Here is a 25,000-nt window from a genome sequence, read left to right as displayed (position 1 = left end):
AGGTCGCCAGTCGGCAATAAGACAAGGAATACCGACAAAATAGATATATTTACAATAATACTTAAATGAAGATTAATAAAAGGGGAGCACAACATGTAACTGCTTCATAATTATAGTTAGCCACATGGCTTCACCTGGAATTGGGCTCACGTGGAGTTAGGATGGCCGTGGAAGGTTTTCCGCACCGCAATCTCATTCCCTGGAAAGGGAAATAAATTAAATTATTAACCGCTCACTAACTTCTACAGGCTGGGAACACGATGAAGTTGTGTGGTTAAAACCTTTAAGCAAATTAAATAAAAGTGCAAACTTAGGAATTTAAACACTACACTTGGGAAACAACACTATCACAGGGTGAATTAATTAAGGTTAGGAGCAACGGCACACGTGGTTGGGACATAAGGAATAGGATAAAAGGTTCAGTGGGTAGGATCTTTCTTTTAAAGGTTAGAAGGAAAAAATGGGATGTGATTAGGAAGGGATAGAAGGTTGGGTAAGGATGATGAGGATCTCAAAATCAGGCACCTTACCTTAGTAAAAAGGACTCTGGTGCCTCCCCTGTATGTCACAGGTCTGGCCTTCCTGATGTCTTGAGGGCGAAGAAAGGTGATGTTCCTCTCACAGAGGTTTGTTAGCGAAAGGCAACCCAGTTGTTCCTGGGTAGAATTTAACCCCACTTGGCCCCCAATTTTGGGGGTAGGGGGAATTGACCTGACCACTGTCCTATTGGTCAGGCCTTGTCACGTGTCCCAACACCCCCATCAATAGGCTTCCTGACTTCTTCCATATCCTTTGTGGCGGCGTTTAACAGCCACGTGATTTGAAGATGTCTGGAATGAGACCTCATGGGAGTAGACTGGTATAGGATGGTTGAAGGGGGGGGGGGGGCGTGAGACTCTGGGTAGGGTCCCAAAACTTGTGGCCTGTCAACCTAGTCCTTGCTGGTGGGGTCTTTGTTTGAAAAAAGGTGGCACAATGACCGCTATTAATAACAGCCCCCCATTTTAGCAGAGATTTTTTCCTATAAAAGGACAAGAACTCTGCATGCAAGGTCTGAAGCCACTAGCCTTAATGACTCCCCCATCAGTGAGTCTCACCACGATAATGAATTAATTTCTAAGCTGCAACTAGGATCATAATTTTACTTTATTTTGATAGTAAATTAACTTTAAGTGCCGCGTAGAAATAAGCATGCTGGCTGTGAGGCAACAACTAAAAAAATTAAAAATCCAAAAATAGAAATTAAAATGCAAAAATGGTTAAAGTTAAGTGACCTAGTGCAGTAAGACACATAAAAATTAAACAAATTGACATATCATATGCCAAAAGGAGGAAATAAATACAATAAAATAAATTAAATGCAATTAATGATGCTAAGATGGCTCCTCAAGTTTATCTACCTGTGGATACACCAAGGCCAATTAATATTTTTTCTATACAACCTAAATTAACCTACTGACTATGACTACGTTATGGACATGACACTGTGTATTGGGCACTAATGCCGGGAGAACACATCTCTCTCATCTGATTTCTTTAGGTGCTTGACCTTCCAGTTGTAGTTCTGGTGGTCTATGCCCCACCTCAAGAGCCCTTTATTCCCATCACGTAGCTCAGTCATGTAAGTTGCTGGGTTATGGTCCGTTAGGACTGTCAGTGGGAACTCTTGGTCTGCATGATTGGCATTAGCACACCTAGTTGTCACAGCTTTGAGGCGGCGCGTGAAACAATCGATCATTTTTAATCGAAAATGATTTCCGCGCTTACTCCTGGTCAGGGAACCTACATACCTTACCAACACAGGGAAAGGAATATTTATTCCAGCCTCGTCCGAGTAGGCAGGTGCCCTGTAGTCTTCCAGCCTCTCGTCCAAATTGTTATGTATTATTGTAATGTACTATATTATTTCAAGTGTTGCAGGTATTGTGCAACATTGCATCATATTGCATGAATAAGACATTTTATGCTTTATACATAAGAGTAATGATTTGTTTTGGTATTAGGATTCAAACATTTGTTGCTTACCTCAGATAGGATGTGATTCTTTATGATTTGTACTGGAGTAGGATTTAAGTCTTTTCAGAGCGATGCTCTTTTGTTTAGCAATGTTTTGTTTTGTCAGATCGTGTAAGACGCTCCATATACACTTGGGAGTTAGCTGTCACAGAGTAAACATTACAATGTAGTCTTTTATACATTAAAGGTATCTTTTAGAATACCAACGTCTTATTATCCATCAAGCACACATCGACGAGATGGGATCAGCTGAGAAATAATTACTAACGATTGTTCATCTATGTTCCAGGTAATTATTATGGTTAATAGAACTTCCTACCTAAGCATCAATATCGAACATTTGGCGACGAGGATGGGATGACGGACAAGCAGGGAGAAGCAAGCAGGGAGAAACATTGGTCCATATGCACAAGGACGGCCAGCACAAGAGAAGGTCCTTTGTACATAAGGGAACAAGAGTAAAATCGCCCAATGAAGATTTTACCAGCAGCAGAATAGGAATTTCATCAAATACACAAAAGGGTGAAATTTAAAGTTGGGTAGGTAGGAAGTACACTTGTGACTAAAGAACAGTAACTTAACCTACCACAGTTATTAAGGTAAGCAAACAAAATGCCTTTTAACATAGATCACCCGCAAGGTTTCAGCATCACTGCTGAGCCTAATTCTGTTGCAACACGATGGCAACAGTGGTGTGAGGAATTTAAGATTTATTTAGAAGCATTAGGGAACATGAAGGATGCACAAAAGAAGGCATTATTACTTCATACAGCAGGTAGGGAAGTTCGGGAAGTGTTTAAGACTTTGCAACCTACAGATGACACAAGTGAAGCTGCAATTAAGGCTCTTACCACATATTTTGCTCCTCAGGTCAATAAATTTTTTGAAAGATACCAGTTTTCAGCGCAAGCTTATCAGAAAGAAAAGGAAAGTTTAGATGCCTTTGTGAATAGACTAAAGAATTTAGCTGTTTCATGTGAATTTCTAGAGTTAGAAAATGTTATCATAGATCAAGTAATTGCACATTGCACATCAGAAGAGCTAAGAAAGAAATTATTGCAAGATAAAGATTTAACATTAGAAAAGGTATTGATAACAGGCAGAGCTTTAGGAACATCAAATAGGCAAAGTAACATAATAGGCAGTTCTACATGCAGTAGAATGGAAAATTCTAAAATTAATACAGTAGGTTCTAAGTGGAAAACCAATGAGAATCAGAGAAGGAATATGACAAAGCCTAGTCATAGAAAAGTGCCTAACACTAATGTTCATAAATATCAGAATCAGGCTTATACACAGAAACAACAGGAAAAACCCAAGTGTTTTAGGTGTGGTAAAACTGATCATCTTGCATACGAAGCAAAGAAATGCCCTGCTACTGGACAGACATGCCAGAATTGCAGAAAGCTGGGTCATTTTGCAACTGCTTGTAGATTCCCTAAACAGTACACAAAGAAAATAAATGCTACAGTTGATACTATGGGTCAAGAAAATAATGAGGAAAATGTTCATGATAATCAGGTTAGTTCAGACACTGATTTTGCGTTTCACATAAACTCAGTCAACAAAGGTGCAAAGAAACATATCATGGTAGAAGTAATCATCAATGGTAAACCAATTTTGATGCAAGTTGACAGAGCAGCCGATGTATCAATTATGTCTGAGAAAATGGCTAAAAGCATTCCTAATTTGTTGTTAGAAGGTACAAATAGAGTTTTGAAAAGTTATAATGGTTTTGATATTCAGGTAATAGGTGCTTCGAACGTAGAAGTACAGTACAAAGAACAGAAATTAGAGAGAATGCCATTAACAGTAGTAAAAGGTAATGGACAAACTTTGCTAGGTTTAGATTGGCTACAGTATTTGAAGTTAGATTGGCCTAGTATTTTGAAGGTTGCAGGTAGACAAGATGAAAACAAAAATTAAATGTCTATGGATAATATCATATCAGAGTTTCAAGACGTATTTGAAGATAAAATAGGTACAGTAAAGAACGCAAAGGCAATTTTAGTTTTAAACCTGACAGTTCTCCTAGATTTTTTGCTCCGAGACCAGTACCGTATGCATTGAAAAGTGCAGTTGAAACAGAAATCAAGAGATTAGAAAATGAAGGTTCTTGGGAAAAGGTTACATATTCAGATTGGGCTACACCATTAGTTCCTATTGTGAAGGAAAGTGGACAGGTTAGGTTATGTGGAGATTACAAAGTAACGTTAAATCCACAACTGCAAGTAGCTCAACATCCCTTACCAAATCCGAAAGACATGTTTGCAACTATGTCAGGATGCAGTGTTTTTTCTAAATTAAATTTAAGACAAGCATTTCAACAGCTTCCCATGGATGAAACTTCACAAGAATTATGTACAGTAAATACATCCTTAGGTTTGTTTAGGCCAAAGAGATTACCTTATGGAGTTACAAGTAGTCCAGCTATATGGCAACAAACTATGGATAAGATTTTTTCAGGAATGCAAGGAGTATTCATTTTTATAGATGATATTTTAATTGTAGGTAAAGACACAAGAGAACATAGAGAAAGATTGCGAACAGTTCTGAAGAAGTTGAAGGAACATAATATTAGAGTAAATAAGAACAAATGTATTTTAGAAGTTGATTCTGTGGAATACTTAGGTTTTATAATAAATGGCAAGGGTATTCACAAAACTAAAGAGAAGATTAAAGCTGTACCATCAACAAAAGTGCCAGAAAATGTTAAGGAATTACAGTCATTTCTAGGTTTAGTAACATTTTATGGGAATTTTATTCAGAATTTGTCTACAATTGCACATCCATTGTATACTCTGTTGAATAAGGGTGTAGAATGGAAGTGGACAAAAGAGTGTCAGGAATCTTTTGAAAGAATCAAGCAGGAAATAACATCACCTACATTCTTAGTACATTATCAAATGGATTTACCAGTTAAATTAGTATGTGATGCATCAAACATAGGTCTAGGTGCAGTATTATCTCATGTAATGCCAGATGGAACAGAAAAACCAATTGCATTCACTTCTACAGTATTGAACAAGGCAGAAAGGAATTACTCTCAAATAGAAAAGGAAGGTTTAGCATTAGTTTATGGAGTTAAAAAATTCCATATGTATCTTTATGGTAGGGAAAAGTTCACACTTGTTACAGATCATAAACCTTTATTAGCAATATTGGGTCCAAAAGCAAGTTTACCTACGTTGGTAGCTGCAAGACTACAACGTTGGGCAGTTACGTTAGCAGCGTACCACTATGATATAGAATACCGTCCAACATCAAATATGGGTAATGCAGATGCTTTATCCAGATTACCTGTAGACAAAGCTCCAGAAGAATATGATGACAGTGTTCTGTTAATTTCTGTATATAATGTACCAATAACTGCGAAAGATGTAGCACACAGTACCAAGCAAGACTCAGTACTTAGTAAGGTTTTGGAGAGTTTAATGACAGGTAAGGACTTATGTGGAAAGGAGGAAAATTGTAAACCGTATAAGGATATATGGTATGAACTGAGTGTGACACAAGGAATAGTGATGAGAGGTTCCAGGGTAGTTATTCCTAATTCACTAAGAAATAAGGTTTTGTCTGAAATACATGCTGATCACCAAGGTATTGTAAGATCAAAGTCAATTGCGAGAACTTTTGTATGGTGCCAGGTGTAGATAAAGATGTGGAATGTTATATAAAGAATTGTATGAATTGTGTTATGCAACAAAACAATCCTCAATTTGCTAGAATGCACCCGTGGGAGTTACCCAGGTATCCATGGCAAAGAGTTCATATAGATTTTGCAGGTCCTTTTTTGAATTATTTGTTTTTGATAGTAGTAGATGCTTACAGTAAGTGGCCAGAAATTATCCCAATGAAGACAATAACGTCTTACGCCACAATAAAAGAGTTAATGCAAATTTTTTCAAGGCATGGTATTCCAGAAAGAATTGTTACAGATAATGGTCCACAGTTTACCTCACAAGAGTTTAAAGAATTTTGTAATGTCAATGGTATAAAGCATACATTTTCAGCTACATATCATCCATCTACTAATAGAGAGGCTGAAAGATTTGTTCAAACGTTTAAACACAATATGAAGTGTAGAAAAGCAAATTCAGGTAATATATTTTTGCATGTGTCAAAATTTCTATTGTCTTATAGAACAACGCCGCACAGCACAACAGGCGTGGCACCCTCAAATTTGTTAATGGGGAGGAGGATAAGGTGTAAGTTAGATTTGTTGTATCCAAGTTTGCATAGTGATTTAGAAGATAAAGGGTATAAACAAGTAGCAAAGCTTCCTAATGTAAGACATTTTTTACCTTTGTCTGATGTCATGGTAAGATCGTACAACACTCCAGAGAAGTGGGTACCAGGAGAGATTGTAAGAGAGGTAGGAAATTTACATTATGATGTTCGTGTTGGTGATAATGTTGTTAAACGTCATGTTGATCAATTACAGCCGTTAAACAGAAAGACAGTAGAGCATGTGAATGTTAGAGATGAGAAACTTAAAGAAGTAGTTAGATCAAATGAGTCAAATATTAACCAAGATGGTCCAACATCCAATGTAGATTCAGAACCAATTCATGTACCAGTACAAGATGAGGTTAAAGTGCTTCCTAATAGGATTAACAGAGGAAAGCCCCCTGAGAGATTAGATTTATGAATATTTTTACAATGTCAAGTTAAGGGGGAGGAGACTGTTATGTATTATTGTAATGTACTGTATTATTTCGAGTGTTGCAGGTATTGCGCAACATTGCATCATATTGCATGAATAAGACATGTCATGCTTTATACATAAGAGTAATGATTTGTTTTGGTATTAGGATTCAAACATTTGTTGATTACCTCAGATAGGATGTGATTCTTTATGATTTGTACTGGAGTAGGATTTAAGTCTTTTCAGAGCGATGCTCTTTTGTTTAGCAATGTTTTGTTTTGTCAGATCGTGTACGACGCTCCATATAGCCTACACTTGGGAGTTAGCTGTCACAGAGTAAACATTACAATGTAGTCTTTTATACATTAAAGGTATCTTTTAGAATACCAACGTCTTATTATCCATCAAGCACACATCGACGAGATGGGATCAGCTGAGAAATAATTACTAACGATTGTTCATCTATGTTCCAGGTAATTATTATGGTTAATAGAACTTCCTACCTAAGCATCAATATCGAACACAAATGCTGGAATCTGATGAGCTCTGTCTGGCTCTTTGGGGTCTCTGGGCTGATGGGTGGTTTCCCTTTTGCTCCTCTGAGACATCTAACCTGGTGTTTGAGGTAGCCCTATCGCCAGAGGTGATGACTAGCACAGCTTCATCCGAAGAGAATGTGCAGGTACTAGACTCAGACTCATGGCTGGAAGAGGGAGACTCCTGGCCCTCCTCTGAGACCTCTGGCATGGTGCTTGAAGTAGCCCTATCCCCAGTGGTGGAAAGCAGCAAACCTTCACCAGAATTAACTTCTGGTGAATGAGGCTCAGACTCACTGCTGGAGGAGGAAAACTCTTGGGCCTCCTCACTTAGCCGAGCTACCTCACCAAGGTCAATGTCACCGACCCATTCGTGTTCCCCTGCAGGAAGCATCCTCACTGTTTAGGGCTCCGGCTTGGCAGCCTTCATGCACCCGAGGGGCACTTGCTGTACCACCTTCATGGTCTCTTGACCCAAGGGCATGTCGCAGCCCTCATGTCCAAGATCTGCTTTGACATTTTAATGATAGATTATCATAGTAAAATTTAAATTAATATGAATTATTCAACAGTAAATGCAACAGATAAATGACATATGATATTTTGTTGTCAGTGAAACATCGTTTGCCAAAATGAATAGAGTACATTGTAGGGAGATTACAGCTCATTTTAATTCTGCATTAATACACGGGTATTATTCTGGGCTCTCCCTTTTGTATATGGTTTTTTAGTGACTTTTTCTTCATATTAGCATATGTAGTAAATTATCAGATACGAAGCTTCAAAACTAGATATAAATGAACTAAGAATACTTTTATTCACATAGACATCTTTTCCCACTTTTATGTGGGGTCGATGTTTCTTTTCTGAAGAAGATATATATATATATATATATATATATATATATATATATATATATATATATATATATATATATATATATATATATATATATATATATATATATATATATATATATATATATATATATATATATATATATATATATATATGTGTGTGTGTGTGTGTGTGTGTATGTGTGTGTGTGCGTGTGTGTGTGTATGTGTATGTGAATAAAAGTATTCTTAGCTCATTTATATCCAATTTTGCAGCTACTTATCTGATAATTTACTGTATATTCTAATATGAAGAATACTTTTATTCACATGGACATATATATATATATATATATATATATATATATATATATATATATATATATATATATATATATATATATATATATATATATATATATATATATATATATATATTTTTGGGCTCAAGCCATGTCGTCCTGATGGAAGTTCCTATAGGGTAGCTTCCTAGGGTATATTACAACTACGGCGATATTCCCAGAGAATTTACCTTAAGGTACCAGAATTCTAACTCCTGGAGCGAGTATCCCTCGTGAAAGGGATATCGCGACATATCAGAGGACGTATTCTAGACACGTCACATGGCAATCTACTACCTAAATAGAGATTCGTCTCGTAAGAGGGAGATTGACGAGATACGAATTCGGGAAGAAAAAGGGGGGAGCCGCTCCCAAGGCCTCCCAATCCCCCGATTCGTATGCGTGCCTGGCGCCAATCCTGGCGCCATCTGTATTCCTTTTTGCGTAGCTTAACAACTCGGTGTTTTTTCCTGTTTTTCTCGCAAATCTTGGATTTATTCAGCTTTTCATGGCTTCTCCGTCTTCGTTGGCCTCGGATAAGTTGAGTATAGTGTCTGTTATGTATAAATGTAGGCTCTTGGTAAAATTTTGAGTGATTAATAGGATTAATCTTTGATACAAGAGCCGTAGCCTACCAGAGGTGTCCTGGACACTGTCACTCGCTAGGTATAAATTAGTTAGTCAGAGTGACATTCCTGGTTGTTTTGCTTAATAAATTTTAGCTATTTAGCGTTACATAGGATTTCCTTTCGTGCTTAGTATTATTTGGCGAAGTATTCGCCATTCTGGCCTACGCTAGGCCATGTAGCCTAGTCGTTTGGTCCTAGTACTTAATGCATGATTTTGGTTTTTCCGAGTGTAATTAAAAGTTTATTAAAGCTTTAGGCTATATTTTATACAATTTAGACTGTGTGGAATATTTCCAAGATTGTATACGTGAGAGTTTCGGTGAATTAGGTAATCGATTCTCTTGGTGCCTAGGTTAATTGCTTATGGAGCCTTAGTATACTTTATTATTCTCCCCGGTTGCTTTCTTTTCTTCGGAGAAGGTATGCAATCCCTTTCCCTCTGTTTAAGCCTTGGGCTTATCCCTAAGTGGTTTTTTCCGAATTTATTTTCGATAAAACTATACTAGGGTGTTACTGTACCTTCCTGTTCCAGCAAAGTCTGGTTCAAAGAGGGACAGAACAACAGAGTTTTTTAGTCTGGTCCGTGTTGTCTGGCTTGGGGCAGAGTTCCCCTCGCTGACCTAACACTTTTAAAGGGAGCTTAGCTCCCTTAGGTCACTATCGAAGGTTTCTGTAGTATGATTCCTCCCTTTGTGATCGACCAGACTAAAGTCCTGTTGCTGTTCTTGGGGAGGATAAAATCTTCCCTTGGGAATAGCAACGCCTTCCTTGCTTTGGTGCTTTGGAAGCTGGCAAGTATTGCTGGCCCTTTCCCTTAGATCTCCCTTAGGCTAAGACAGAGTTCTTGGCTGCGGGTGATCTGTCACTAAAGCAAGGTTGGCAGGACCCTTTTGTCCCTTCCCCCTCTATCTCCGTAATGGCCTTGCCATTACTGTACTGTACCCTGCCGGCCGGCAGAGCTGGCCGGCAGGGGTATTACTGTACTGTACGTCATTCTACTTCTGGACCTAGTATAGGTTGGGATGTGGAATTGACTAAGGCCATTGCCGGCCGGCTGAGATGCTGGCCGGCAAGGGCCTTATGTTTTCGAGTGCTGCCCGGACCTCTCTTGGTCCCTCATCCATGCCTGCCGACAGAGCCGGACGGCATTGGTCAAGGAAGCCTGAATTAAGTTTCTCCCCTTCCTTATATGCACTCTTTCGGTTGCCGGGCTTTGGGGGTCGTGTACACTCTTATCCCGGCATCCATTCTATTTTCTTCTAGTGCTGTACCTGTCCCGGCTGCCGGCCTATGAGGCAGACAGCCGGGCAGGTGTAGTCTTCTGGTTCTTTTGCTGCCGGCTGGCATTGGTCTTGTACCTTTGCCGGCCGGCTTATGTCAGTCCTTGTCTGCCGGTCACCAAGAGTGTGGCCGGCAGCTAGGTACTACCTTGTGTAGTTACTGGCCGGCAGTCATTGCCGGCCAACACTGGCTGTTGCTGGCCGGCAGTTACTGCCGACGGCACAAGCATGTGAACCAGAAGGCTGCCGCCCTATAGCTGTTAAGTAGTATACTTTAAAGCTAATTGTGGTGTGTGCCGGCCGGCAAAGGCAGGCCGGCACACATCCTCCTATACTGTACTAGTATTCTTCTGTATAGCATATACAGTAAGAAGAAAACTATAGTAAAAGTTTAGGTACAGCACTGTATCTTCTAACACTATTGTGTTTTCTTGCACAGCCCTTTGCTGTTGCCCTCAGACAGGAAGCAGAGTCTTCCCCGTCTATTATCCAGGATTTTAAAATCATTGCCTAGGTGTGAGCTCCACCTGTTTCCTCTGGAAACCTTGCATTGGTTACTCTAGTAGAGATAAACCAATTTTGATTTTATTATCTGGAAAGCTGCAACAATGGGTTGTGAGGGAAACACAAGTGTGTGTCTTTCCTTTATGAATTGTTATGCTATACTATGCATATCCAGTGATACATAGTTCACTTGATACTCATGGAAATTTTTTCTCTTTACAGGAGGACCCTCCGAAGTGCGGAAATGTTTTCTGCAATGTCCGTAGCAGGAACCTCTGCGGACATGAGTGTTGTAGGAGACACGCAGCATGCGCTGTCTCCAAGGATGATCTCCAGTATTGGGACCCTCAGGTATGTACTGTATGCACTAACCTGATTACTGAGGCTTTTGATTCCCCTAGAACGACGGAATCAAGGGATATAGCTAGGGAAAAGCTCCGTACTTGGGTAAGGGGCTTCAAGAAGAACACCTCTGGCCCTTATCTTCCTAGTGAGAAGATGAGGGCGTATCTTTTTCCCCAGGCATCAGCTGAAGCAGTGATTCCCCAGCCTCAAGAGGAGATCCCCCAAGACCTAGTCCAGGTGGACGAGGAAGTCGCAGATGCGATGCAAGACATCCAGTTGTGTGACAGGATGTCTGATGTGGACGAAGGTTTGGAAGAAGACCTCCTGGCAGAAGGTCAGGATCAAGTTCAAACCCCGGATGTCGCAGAGGATGGGGTCGACGAGGTGTCGGCTACTCCGGTTCAGATGCCGGAGCCTATCCCATCAACATCGGCTGGCCTCCCAGTAGAACTGGGACAGGCCCTCTCTTCGATTGTTGGAATGATCCAACAAATGCAGAAGGAGAATCAGGAGAAGGCGGCTGCAATGGAACTGCGTATGCAGTCCCTAGCAGAATCACATGGGACCCGGAAAAGGCTCAATGTGAAAGACCTTCCCATATGCTCAGACGCTAACCCATGGAGGTATGCTGAGCACATGCCAATGACGACTGGTAAGATCGTCATTTCGGATAAGCTGGGTTCAGTTCTCCTAGAGGAGGTAGAATTCTGGCCCAGCAAGGCATCATATCCGGACTGCTATGTCCGGCTGAGAAAAGAACCAGCTTCAAGGGAGGAGACAGAGCCGAAAGAGGTCATTATTATGGACCATGCTAAGGCTCAAGCCCTACTTTCATCCTCGATGAAAGAGAGGGGCTTCTCGAATTCGAAGGTAGCAGCATTGAGCAAGAAGCTCCCTTCTTTTGTGTCCTCTTCTGATAGAGCCTTCCCCTTTTTACAAAAAGGGTTTGCGGCTGTCCTAAAGGCAATCGAGGCCGGCAAGCCTTGCCCCTCCCTGGAGGAGTGTAAACCCTTGTCGCTGGCTCTGCCTATGGACCACAAGGACTGGAAGGATGTCCATCTGACATTCTCAGTGGGAAAGTTGGAGGCTGATATTGCCGGACGGCAATTCGGCGAGGACCTCCCCAAGTTGTCCGAATTTCTTTTACGAAGAGAGTTCGAGACAAAAGAAAGACTGGCTGCCTCAATGTCTCATCAGACTACTCTTGAGACGATGGCAAGTGACCCTAAGGTCCATGAAATGTTCATGGTTGTGGCTAAGTCTCACCTAGCCACAGTGACGAAGGACCTTTATGGCTTCGTCAAGGCAAGGAGAGCTTGCAGGGAGTTCGTGTTCACCGGGGCTTCGGTGAGACACGAGCCAAGGAAGTTAATATCCTCCAACATTTGGGGAAAAGACCTTTTCCCTACCGATGTGGTCAAAGAGGTTGTTGATAAGGCCGCCGTGGAGAATAGAAACCTTCTCCAGAAGTGGGGCCTGGCTATCAAAAGAAAATCTTCCCCGGATGAGGGTCCTCAACCTAAGAGGAAGAATATGAGGACTAGGCTACCGTCTCGGCCAGCCAAGCCTTATAGACAGCAACAGCAACTGCAATTGCCTTTGCCTCCAGTGCCCCAGATGGTGGCACAAACCCCGACTACTTTTCAGTGGGTACCCCAGGCTGTGCCAGGTCAGTCAACCACATTCACCCCAACGTTCGAAGGACAGTCTTCTTCCTTTCGTGCAAAGCCTAGAGGAGCAGCCAGAGGCTCGTCTAGGCGCCCCTCAAGGGGAAGGGGATTCAGAGGTGGTCGTGGTCAAGGAGGCAAGACCTCAGGACGGCAGTCCAAGTGAAACGATACCGGTAGGAGGGAGACTAATGAAATTTTGGGATCGCTGGACCTTCGATCCCTGGGCCCAAAGCCTACTCAAGAATGGACTGGGTTGGAGCTGGTACAGCACTCCACCCCCATGCCTTCGGTTTTTCCAACACTCCACCCCCATTTTGGAGGAGTACGTTCAAGAACTGTTGGAGAAAAATGTGATCCGAAAGGTGAAGTCCATCAAATTCCAAGGGAGGCTGTTTTGTGTTCCCAAGAAAGACTCGGAAAAGCTCAGAGTCATTCTGGACTTGTCACCACTCAACAAGTTCATAGTGAATTGCAAATTCAAGATGCTAACACTGCAACACATAAGGACCTTACTGCCCAAGAGGGCATACTCAGTCTCTATAGACTTGTCAGACGCCTATTGGCACATCCCGATCAGCCGTCGACTCTCCCCCTACCTAGGGTTCAGGCTACAACGGAAACTGTACGCCTTCAGAGCCATGCCATTCGGGCTAAACATAGCCCCAAGGATTTTCACGAAGCTTGCGAGCGCAGCTCTCAAACAATTACGCCTAAAGGGAATTCAGGTAGTAGCCTACCTGGACGACTGGCTGGTGTGGGCAGCATCCGAGACCGAATGCTTACAAGCTTCCAGTCAGGTGATCCAGTTCCTAGAGTACCTAGGCTTCAAGATCAACAAGAAAAAGTCTCGACTTTCTCCATCCCAAAAGTTCCAGTGGCTGGGAATCCACTGGGACCTTTTGTCACACAGTTTCTCCATCCCAATGAAGAAAAGGAAGGAGATAGCGGGCTCTGTCAAGAGACTTCTAGATTCCAAATGGATATCAAGACGCGAACAGGAGAGGGTACTAGGCTCTCTCCAGTTTGCTTCAGTGACAGACCCAGTGCTAAGAGCACAGCTAAAGGATGCAACCGGAGTTTGGAGAAGGTATGCATCAAACGCGCGAAGAGACCTGAGAAGACCAGTGCCGCCTCGGCTACGTACTCTTCTCAGACCTTGGTCCCAAGCCAGACATCTAAAGAAGTCGGTTCTTCTTCAGCCACCTCCCCCGTCGATGACGATTCATTCAGACGCCTCAAAGGAGGGATGGGGAGGTCACTCTCATCGGAAAAAAGTCCAGGGGACTTGGTCCAAGCTATTCAGGACCTTTCATATAAACTTTCTAGAAGCTATGGCATTGCTCCTTACCTTAAAGAAAGTCTCCCCGCGTCACTCGATCCACATAAGATTGGTGACAGACAGCGAGGTGGTTGTGAGATGCTTGAATCGACAAGGGTCGAGGTCACCACCTCTCAACCAAGTGATGTTAGCCATTTTCCGATTGGCAGAAAAGAAGAAGTGGTACCTGTCGGCAGTTCACCTTCAAGGAGTCCGCAATGTGACAGCGGACGCTCTATCCAGGTTCACACCGATAGAGTCGGAATGGTCCTTAGACGCAGGATCATTTTCCTTCATTCTGAATCAAGTCCCAGAACTGCAAATAGACCTCTTTGCGACGAAAGACAACAAGAAGTTGCCCCTGTACGTGTCCCCGTACGAGGACCCCTTAGCGGAAGCAGTGGACGCAATGTCCCTCGACTGGAACAGGTGGTCCAGGATTTATCTGTTCCCTCCTCACAACCTTCTGTTGAGGGTCCTCAACAAACTGAGATCCTTCAAGGGGGTAGCGGCAATAGTGGCCCACAAGTGGGCGAACAGTATGTGGTTCCCCTTGGCGTTGGAACTACAGATGAAGTTCGTGCCGCTACCACATCCAGTTCTGACCCAGCGAGTCCAGAAGTCGACTGTCTGCGCTTCATTACAGAAAACCCAGACCCTGCAGCTCATGATTTTCTCGCCCTAGCGGTGAGAAAGCGTTTCGGGATTTCAAGAGCTAGCATAGACTTCCTAGAGGAATACAAGTGCAAATCGACTAGAAGGCAATATGAGTCATCTTGGAGAAAGTGGGTGGCCTTTGTAAAGGCAAAGAATCCGCAGGAGATCTCAACAGACTTCTGCTTATCTTTCTTCATCCACCTCCATGGCCAAGGATTGGCAGCTAACACGATTTCAGTATGTAAATCGGCTTTGATGAGACCCATTTTATTTGCCTTCCAGATCGACCTAGGTAACGAGATCTTTAATAAAGTTCCGAAAGCCTGCGCTAGGCTCAGACCTTCAGCACCTCCAAAGCCCATTTCATGGTCTTTAGACAAAGTTCTTCATTTCGCCTCCCTGTTGAGCAATGAAGAATGTGCGTTAAAGGATTTAACGCAAAAAGTTATTTTCCTATTTGCACTCGCGTCCGGGGCCAGGGTTAGTGAGATCGTAGCCCTCTCGAGAGAGGCAGGTCGTGTTCAGTTCCTGGATGGGGGGGAGCTGAACCTGTTTCCGGATCCTACGTTTCTCGCCAAGAATGAGTTACCCACCAACAGGTGGGGTCCCTGGAGAATCTGCCCTCTGAAAGAAGATGCATCTCTATGTCCAGTAGAATGCCTAAAGGTCTATCTTCGTAGAACTTCAGACTTCAAGGGTAGTCAACTATTCAGGGGAGAAACATCAGGCTCAAATTTATCTCTGAATCAACTCAGAGCGAAAATGACATATTTTATTCGCAGAGCGGATCCTGACAGTACACCCGCAGGTCACGATCCGAGGAAAGTTGCCTCATCCCTAAATTTCTTTAATTGTATGGATTTTGAACATCTCCGTTCATACACGGGCTGGAAATCTTCCAGGGTGTTCTTTCGCCACTATGCGAAGCAAGTAGAGGAACTTAAGAGATCTGTGGTAGCAGTGGGTCGTGTAGTTAACCCTACTGTTTAACTCTGCGAGGAACAGTGATCTTAATTGGGACGATTAAGTCCAGGGTGAGTGTGTAGGTACATACTGTACTACAAACTAAAATGAGGGCACCAAGTGCCCATACAGACTGTTCCTTCCTTCAAAGGTGAACCTCGCATAAGTTCAGACATGTGTGCCAAGCGTTTCTAACGCTAATGTGATTGATTTGTAATACAGATTTTTTATGACTTGATACCTTGGTATCTCATTAAAGTGGTGTTTAATGGTTTTTCTTTCAGATAAACAAGTTCTGTTTACTATCATACTTATGCTTAAAGTTTTGGGTTATCCCCTTTTATATAAATATATATATTTGTTGTTAACCTGTCTGTTTATTATCTGTCAATAAACTTGTTCTTGAGAACCTTGCGTCTCTTTCACCTGTGTCAATTTATTGGTATAATTGAGCATTTAAATTCTATGTATCTTATCTGGGATAATTCTGATAGAATTGTTCTGTTTTGCAAGCTATGTTGCATTGGTTTATGTAAGTCCCCTAATGGGAGGACTCCGTCCCATAAAGGGACGAGGGCGGTTTTATTAGTTTCTTCCTATGCGGATATAAACCTTTGTCCAATACAAGTATTGTGCGGATGACTGGTCAATATATTGACGCAGTAGTTCTATACAAACTATGCTTTACCTAATATAGGGCGAGGCCACTATATTAGCTTGCCTGAGATTCATACATAGATATATGTACTCTTCGAGACTTTCCAGAGTCTAGTAGGACTCTTCCCTGTAGGGGGCAGGAAGCTCTAACATAGTTTATAGTTAGTTGAAAAGATGTATAACGGTAACATCTTAGGTCTCTAGGTCTAGTCGACCGGGAATAAATATCTCCGGGGAGTACGGCACGTTCTGAGAATCCACAGATACAGTAATGCTCTGGTACACTTCCATCAGGACGACATGGCTTGAGCCCAAAAAACGGATTTTGAGCGAAGCGAAAAATCTATTTTTGGGTGAGATAGCCATGTCGTCCTGATGGACCCGCCCTTGCCTTTCTAAGAAAGGACTGTAGGACCCCTCCCTACATACAGTATCTGTAGCACCTCGTGTACGCTACAAGGAATACAGATGGCGCCAGGATTGGCGCCAGGCACGCATACGAATCGGGGGATTGGGAGGCCTTGGGAGCGGCTCCCCCCTTTTTCTTCCCGAATTCGTATCTCATCAATCTCCCTCTTACGAGACGAATCTCTATTTAGGTAGTAGATTGCCATGTGACGTGTCTAGAATACGTCCTCTGATATGTCGCGATATCCCTTTCACGAGGGATACTCGCTCCAGGAGTTAGAATTCTGGTACCTTAAGGTAAATTCTCTGGGAATATCGCCGTAGTTGTAATATACCCTAGGAAGCTACCCTATAGGAACTTCCATCAGGACGACATGGCTATCTCACCCAAAAATAGATTTTTCGCTTCGCTCAAAATCCGTTATATATATATATATATATATATATATATATATATATATATATATATATATATATATATGAATATATATATATATATATATATATATATATATATATATATATATATATATATATATATATATATATATATATATATATATATATATATATATACATATATATATATATATATATATATATATATATATATATATATATATATATATATATATATATATATATATATATATATATATATATTTATATATATATATCATAGGCTGGTAAAAAAATTGTTTTAATTGAAAATTTCGTTAACCTTTTTATCAGATATTTGATGAAATATTCAAAATATCGCATCATTTTATTATTATTATTATTATTATTATTATTATTATTATTATTATTATTATTATTATTATTATTAGCTAAGCTACAACCCTAGTTAGACAATCAAGATGCTATAAGCCCAAGGGCTCCAACAGGGAAAAATAGCCCGGAGAGGAAAGGAAATAAGGAAATAAATAAGCGATATAAGAAGTAATTCAAATTAGAATAAAATTCTTTAAAAACATTAGCAACAAACATATTTAATTTTCAAACTATAAAAAGAATTATGCAAGCATTATGAAAACATTTGCTGAGAATTTGAGCTTTTGAAGTTCTACTGATTCAACTACCCGATTAGGAAGATCATTCCGCAAATTAGTCAAAGCTGGAATAAAACCTCTAGAGTACTGTGTAGTGTTGAGCCACATGATGAAGAAGGCCTGACTATCAGAATTAACGGTTTACCTAGTACAATATTACGTAAAGGATTGTCAGAACTATGAAAAATCATATGCAATATGCAAAATGAACTTATTGAACGATGGTGCCAAAGGTTAATATCTAGATCAGGAATAAGAAATTTAATAGACCGTAAGTTTCTGTCCAACAAATTAAGATGAGAATCAGCAGCCGAAGACCAGACAGAAGAACAATTTTCGAAACAAGATAAAATGAAAGAATTAAAACACTTCTTCAGAATAGATTGATCACCGAAAATCTTGAAAGACTATCTCAATAAGCCATTTTTTTGTGCAATTGGAGAAGACACAGACCTAATGAGTTTCTCAAAAATAAATTTGCTGTCGAGAATCACACCTAAAATTTTAAAAGTCATACAAAATTAAAGAAACATTATCAATGCTGAGATCCGGATGTTGAGGAGCCATGGTCCTTGGCCTACTTACAATCATGCTTTGAGTTTTGTTAGGATTCAACTTCATACCCCATATTTTGTACCATGTACTAATTTTAACTAGATCTCTATTAAGGGGTTGAGCAACCCCAGATTTACATTCAGGAGATAGAATTGATGCAAAGAGAGTAGCATCATATGCATATGCAACAAGCTTGTTTTCTAGACCAAACCACGCGTTATGCGTTTATAGTATGAAAAGTAATGGGCCAAGAACACTACTCTGTGGAACACCAGAAATCACATTCCCATAATCACTATGGTGCCCATCAACAACAACTCTTTGCAATCTATTACTTAAAAATTCAGTAATGATGCTGAGAAACGACCCAGCCACTCCCAACTGTTTCACTTTGAAAACAAGGGCCTCACGATTAACACGGTCAAAGGCAGAACTAAAATCAAGCCCAATAATACGAACTTCCTAACCACAATCAAGGGATTTCTGTACAGCATTGGATATTGTAAGAAGGGCATCACATGCTCCAAGGCCTTTACGAAAACTAAATTGTAAACTAGACGTTTTGCAAAAAGACGTTCAAAAACTTTGGACAATATGGGAGTTATGGAAATTGGCCGGTAATCAGTTAGACTAGAGCTACCACAAACATATTGGCATAGTGTAGTAACATTACCGAATCTCCAACAAGTGCTAAAAGCTCCTCTTCTTGGTAACTTGTAATGTTTCTCAAGATGATATTTAGTTTCAAATTGAGTTTTATGCAAATGGGGTAAATAAACTCGACGCTAACTTTTGTTATTTATTATGAGAGAGAGAGAGAGAGAGAGAGAGAGAGAGAGAGAGAGAGAGAGAGAGAGAGAGAGAGAGAGAGAGAGAGAGAGAGAGAGAGAGAGAGAATGGAGGGCCAAGATGTTCATTCTATACCAGTTATGTTACAGATGTGATTAGTTGGCAGCTTGACCCTGCGTTATCCAGTTTAGTGTTAAAATTACAAACTTTGTTTCCTACTAAGCTGATATAATCTATCTACGAGAAGCTGTTGCGTTTATCGTTTGATTTGTGAAACGACAATGAAAAAAAAAAAGAACAAATTCACGCTATTTTTAAGGAACAAGACATCAAGGAGTTCAATAAATCAAACAGCATTATATTCAAAGAAGAATTGATTTTGGGCCAAAATTAGTAAACAAATGAACACAAGCTAGCTAGAATGTGATACCAATGGGGCAAGGGGTGGATGCGCTTCAAGGAACCTAATTTCAAGGTTGTAAGCAAAAGTTTAAATTTTTCAGGCATCCTGACATCTACTCGAGGTTGTAAGCAAAAGTTTAAAGTTTTCAGGCATCCTGACATCTACTTTTAGCTTAGCATTTTCAGTTTTTATTGTATCGTTTCTTTTTTACGTTTTCTATTTTATTACCCTGGTTTCTTTGGACAGCTTACTGGAAGATATGAATGAGAATGTAGCAGCTGGAAAATTTATACAGAGATCTAGAGATAGAACTAGGTGGAGGCAATTGACAGCCCACGTCGAGGACATGGCACCTAGATAGATAAATAGATTACCTTGGTTATTTTTTATCACCTTTCTATCGGTAGTGATTTTAGAAATATTGGTGTCTCTGGATTTTACTTTGCTTTGGTTTGATATTTGGTGATATTAGCTTACTGATTTCTCTGATATACAGTATATGTCCAGAGGAAACCAGAAGCAATGTCAAGCTATTTCATGTTGGCTGTAGGATGAAACCAATATCTTGAAAAAAAATGAGAAACAGTCAATCTCCCTTCTCAAATCGTTAAAAGAATTAAAGTTTGAGAAAGTTTTTCTAAATTTTTGGAGACCTGTTATTTCTAAGGAAGTTATTTTAAGCACTTCAGGTTGGAAGTACTTTGAAAATTGTTCACATGTTTGTACTTCAGAATCTGACTTTAATCCTGAACTGATGGAGAAAACCTGACGCTTAATAAACTCTTTGTTCATAATCTTGATACAAGTATCTGACACCATTGTTCAATTGACTCAGTGCGCATAGTGTTTAGAATGTTTAATAATCCTTTTAGGTCAGGTGCCAAGACCAACCCCCAGGATGTTTTCTGCAAACTTTTTACAACTCACATTTCCTGATAACCTATGTTTTGGGCTATGTCAAGAACATAGCGACCACTCTCAACTCTGGACAGTTCTTGCATAGGGGGCCAAAACTATGCTCAACTGCGCCTCACATAAATCTACATTGAGTAATCAGTAATTCTGTAATCAGTAACAGTGATGTGGTTAAGGATCAGCCTGAAGTAACAGTGTTTCATGGCGACTGTGACAACTTTGATCAGCTGGTGTCTAATGTTTATGGAATTGGATCAGCTCAAAGCACAGTTTGGAATCTACATGCAAGAATTTGGATTTTGTAAAGATGATGCCCTGAAATTAGTCCCTCGTATGTCTGAACCCATTCCTGAAAAGTAGAGAAGATTCATAAGTCAAGTTTAAGAGTTTGCACCATACTACCAGAGAAAACGGTTAGAACCAACCCTCATGAAGCCCTCCTACTGTGATGAGAATTACAGCATCAAAGCTATAGATTTACAAGATTCTGATTTTTTTCTAGATTATTGTTAGGTATCATCCAATGATTAATGCAGCAATTACGGACCTAAAGACAATTTTAGAATGTTTGAGGTACAGTCAAGAAGCATCATCTGAAGTAGGATAAGATTACATAATTACAACATTTGATGTTGGCGTTTGCATGAAAAACTTCCCTCTGATATGGAGTGAGCCAGAAGAAAATACAGAAGGCACATCAGACTCATTGGTACTTTCCACACCTGTGAAACAATTGCTACGAACAATTAGAGACATTCAAAGTTTTATAAACCCATGTCAACTTGAAATCTTGCAGTCTCTGACATGTTTATAATCCGGAGTATTAGTGTCTGAAGTAATACGGCAATAAAAACAATTGCAACTGTTTTAGTCCACTGCAGGACAAAGGCTTCAGACATGTCAATTCATGGCTGGGGTTTAGCTAGTTTTTATTACCACGCTAGCCATTGCAAATTGGTGATGGTGAGAGACATTGGTCTGATTACTCATAGCAAACCAACCTAGTATGGGTAGAACTGACTAATACAGTTTTGGTGATCATGACATTACACAAACCCTTTCACTTAGATAGGGTGTCCCCTCTTAGATATATATATATATATATATATATATATATATATATATATATATATATATATATATATATATATATATATATATATATATACATATAAATATTTATATATATATATATATATATATATATATATATATATATATATATATATATATATATATATATATATATATATATATATATATATATATATATATATATATATATATATATATATATATATATACACACACATGTATATATATGAATAGATAAATAAATATATATATATATATATATATATATATATATATATATATATATATATATATATATATATATATATATATATATATATAGTTTGAGAGGGGACACCTTATCATGGTGAAAGAGTTTGCGTATCATCAATATCAGAACTTGACAATGGCTAAAAAATAAAGGATATCTAAACAGCATGATAGAAAAAGCTATAAGGAAGAAATTCAATGAAGTTCAACAACCAACGAAAGCAAAAACTAAGGAAGAACACAAAAACCTCATCATCTATCATCGCCTTAGCTTTGGTTCGGCCTAGAAACATGAAACCTGGACACTGCGAAGAATCTTCCAACGAGGCGTGTTCCCAAAAGTCCCTTACCAGAAAGTAAAACTTGCAATTTATGGCAGGCCCAACCTGATTGGAGGTCTTATGATGAAAAACAGTACAGCCCCCCAAAAAACAAAGAAAGTGAACACCAACGAGGTCTAGATTTTCATGCCCTGAGGAGATGTGTAAATCTCACAGAAAAGACTATATTGGTCACACTACCAAAACAGTCCGAAGAAGGATGCTGGCCCACAGGAATCAGAGAGCAATAAACCAACACTAAATTGATATTCATGACCGGAAACCCTCCCTGAAGGAATTAATTGATGAGACCCACATCGTTCACAAGAAGAACAACTACGGCACACTTATAATAGCTGAAGCTTTAAGCACCATCCTCCCGGCACCAACTTTGAACATACAGAGAGATTTTAATTATACGCTTCCCTCAAATCAAGCAGAAAGCAGGAACAGGGGAGCCCCGCTTTGCCTGCGGGATTGGGAGAACCCCGCCCTGCCAGCGGGAATGGGGGACCCCCACCCTGCCAGCAGGAATGGGGGAGCCTCAACATGCCAGCAGGAATGGGGGAGCTTCGTCGTTCCAGCTGGGGCAGGGTAACCCCCCCTGCCAGTGGGAACGGGCAGCCCCACCGTGCCAGTGGGATCGGGACAGCCCCACCGTGCCAGTGGGATCGGGACAGCCCCACCGTGCCAGCGGGAACGTGGGAGCACTGCCATGCCAGCGGTAGGGGGAGCACCGCCATACCAGCGAGAATGGGGGATGCCCGTAGTTCCAGCGGAAACTGGTGAGCTCCGCCGTGCCAGCGGAAACGGGAGAACCCCGCTGTTCCAGCGGATACGGGGGAGCCTCACCATGCCAGCAGGTACGGGGGAGCCCTGCCGAGCCAGCTAGAACGGGGGAGTCCCGACAGGCCAGTGGGAAAGGGGGATCCCAGCCATGCCAGGAGCAGGGGAGCCCCACCGTGCCAATGGGAAGGGTGGATCCCTGCCATGCCAGGAGCGGGGGATCACCACCATGCCTGCGGGAATGGGGGAGCCCCACTGTGACAGTGGGAACAGGGGAGCCCAGCCATGCCAGTGGGAACAGGGGAGACCTGCCGTTCCAGCAAAAATGGAGGAGCCCGCTGGGTTTGCGGAAATGGGGAGTCCCGCCATGCCAGTGGGAATGGGGGAACCCCGCCATGCCAGTGGGAACCGGGGAGCCCCGCCGTGCCAGCGGGAATGGGTGCCCCGCCGTGCCAGCGGGAACGGGTGCCTCTCCGTGCCAGCGGGAATGGGGCAGCCGCGCCGTGCCAGCGGGTACGGGGGCAGCCCCGATGTTCTAGCAGGAACAGGGAAGCCTCGCCGTTCGTACCAGAACGGGGAGCCCCGCCATGCCAGGGGGAAGGGTCATCACCGGCCAGGCCCAGTGGGAGCTGGGAGGACCTTGCCAGTCCAGTGGGACGGGAAGATCCCCGCCTGCTGGAGAGAACGGGGAGCCCGCAGAGCCAACAATATAGTTTTCCTCTATCTAGCTTATTTTTAAGTTGTCTTTCGTCATCAATAAGAAAATTGAATGCTTTCCTGTCAGAATTCGAAAAGATTCTTAGTCTCTTTGGAAGGAGAAATAGGGAATAACGAAATTGTCTTCAAATTGTCATTTGTCATTGAACAGAAATGTTAGAAAGGTTGTAAAGATCATTTTGATCGTTTTATTGATCAGCTTCAATTTGCAAGCTTTTATCACAACTTGCCCCTGAGGCCATTAGAAAGAAACAATATTTGGGTGATGCAGAAAATGTTCTGGTAAAAGTTAAGAGAATTGTCGAGTCTGCAACTTTCAAAGAAAATCAAAATACCATATCAAAAAGGAATCAATGACAAGTGGAATCAGGAAGGCAATCATGAAAAGCAAAACAAGAATCTTGAGGGCTAATAATTGATTTATTTAAAGGATTCGGACAAAACGTACAGGAAGAAGAAAAAAAGAATCCGAAAAGTAAAACTAATTATGATTTGTTGATCAGTTTATGATAAGGCGGATTTGAAATGAGAAGTAAAGTCCACATTGTTGAATATCCAGATATAAAGATTATGCAGAATAAGGCGGAAACTACATAGAAGTAGAGAATATTGAAGGATCAGAGAAAGATCTAAAATTCTTTACTCTAAAGTAAGTTTTTATTTCTCTCTAAAAGGAAGAAACTCCTCTATTAGACGCCTTCCTGTTAGCACAGTCTTAAAGGAAAAATAATTATGTAGGACCGATGAAGAAATAGGTTTAGGATCGGAGATGTCTGCTTTACGGCGCCCCAGATTTGAGCTTCGGGCTCCAGTTTCGGCCGTCATTTGTGCAATCCTCATCATCATCCGTCGGTCTTCAGTGTTTGTGTCATCCAACACAAGTAAAAGTTTTTAAAAGATACAACCAACGTTCCGTTTCCCTTACGGACTGCCAACTCAAGAGCCTATGGACCACTTTGTATATAAGCAGGTCGATCTAAATCATCATTATCATTAGAGGCAATTTGAGAAACGAGAGACCTCTTATATTAGTTATAAAAAGGATATTTTAATTGCAAAGAGATCTCTGGTTCAATTGGGTTCCGTCGTCATGAAACACCCTTAAGATGAACATCTTGAAGGCGTTTCAAAGGCGTGTCAAAGAAAAGTTCACCAAGAAGTTCTCCAGCAAGAGGAAAGGAAATGGTCAAACGAATACTCTAAGGAAAGAGTTTGTTGCCCTCATCAGGACCCCTAAAAGATTGATATGTAATCGGGACGTCAAAAAGAAAGTTAGCTTACGGAAAAAGGAAGAAAAGAACAACGGATCCG

The sequence above is a fragment of the Palaemon carinicauda genome, chromosome 7 (assembly GCF_036898095.1).
Source record: "Palaemon carinicauda isolate YSFRI2023 chromosome 7, ASM3689809v2, whole genome shotgun sequence".
Lineage (NCBI taxonomy): Eukaryota > Metazoa > Arthropoda > Malacostraca > Decapoda > Palaemonidae > Palaemon > Palaemon carinicauda.
Note: the sequence above shows the minus strand (reverse complement) of the source record.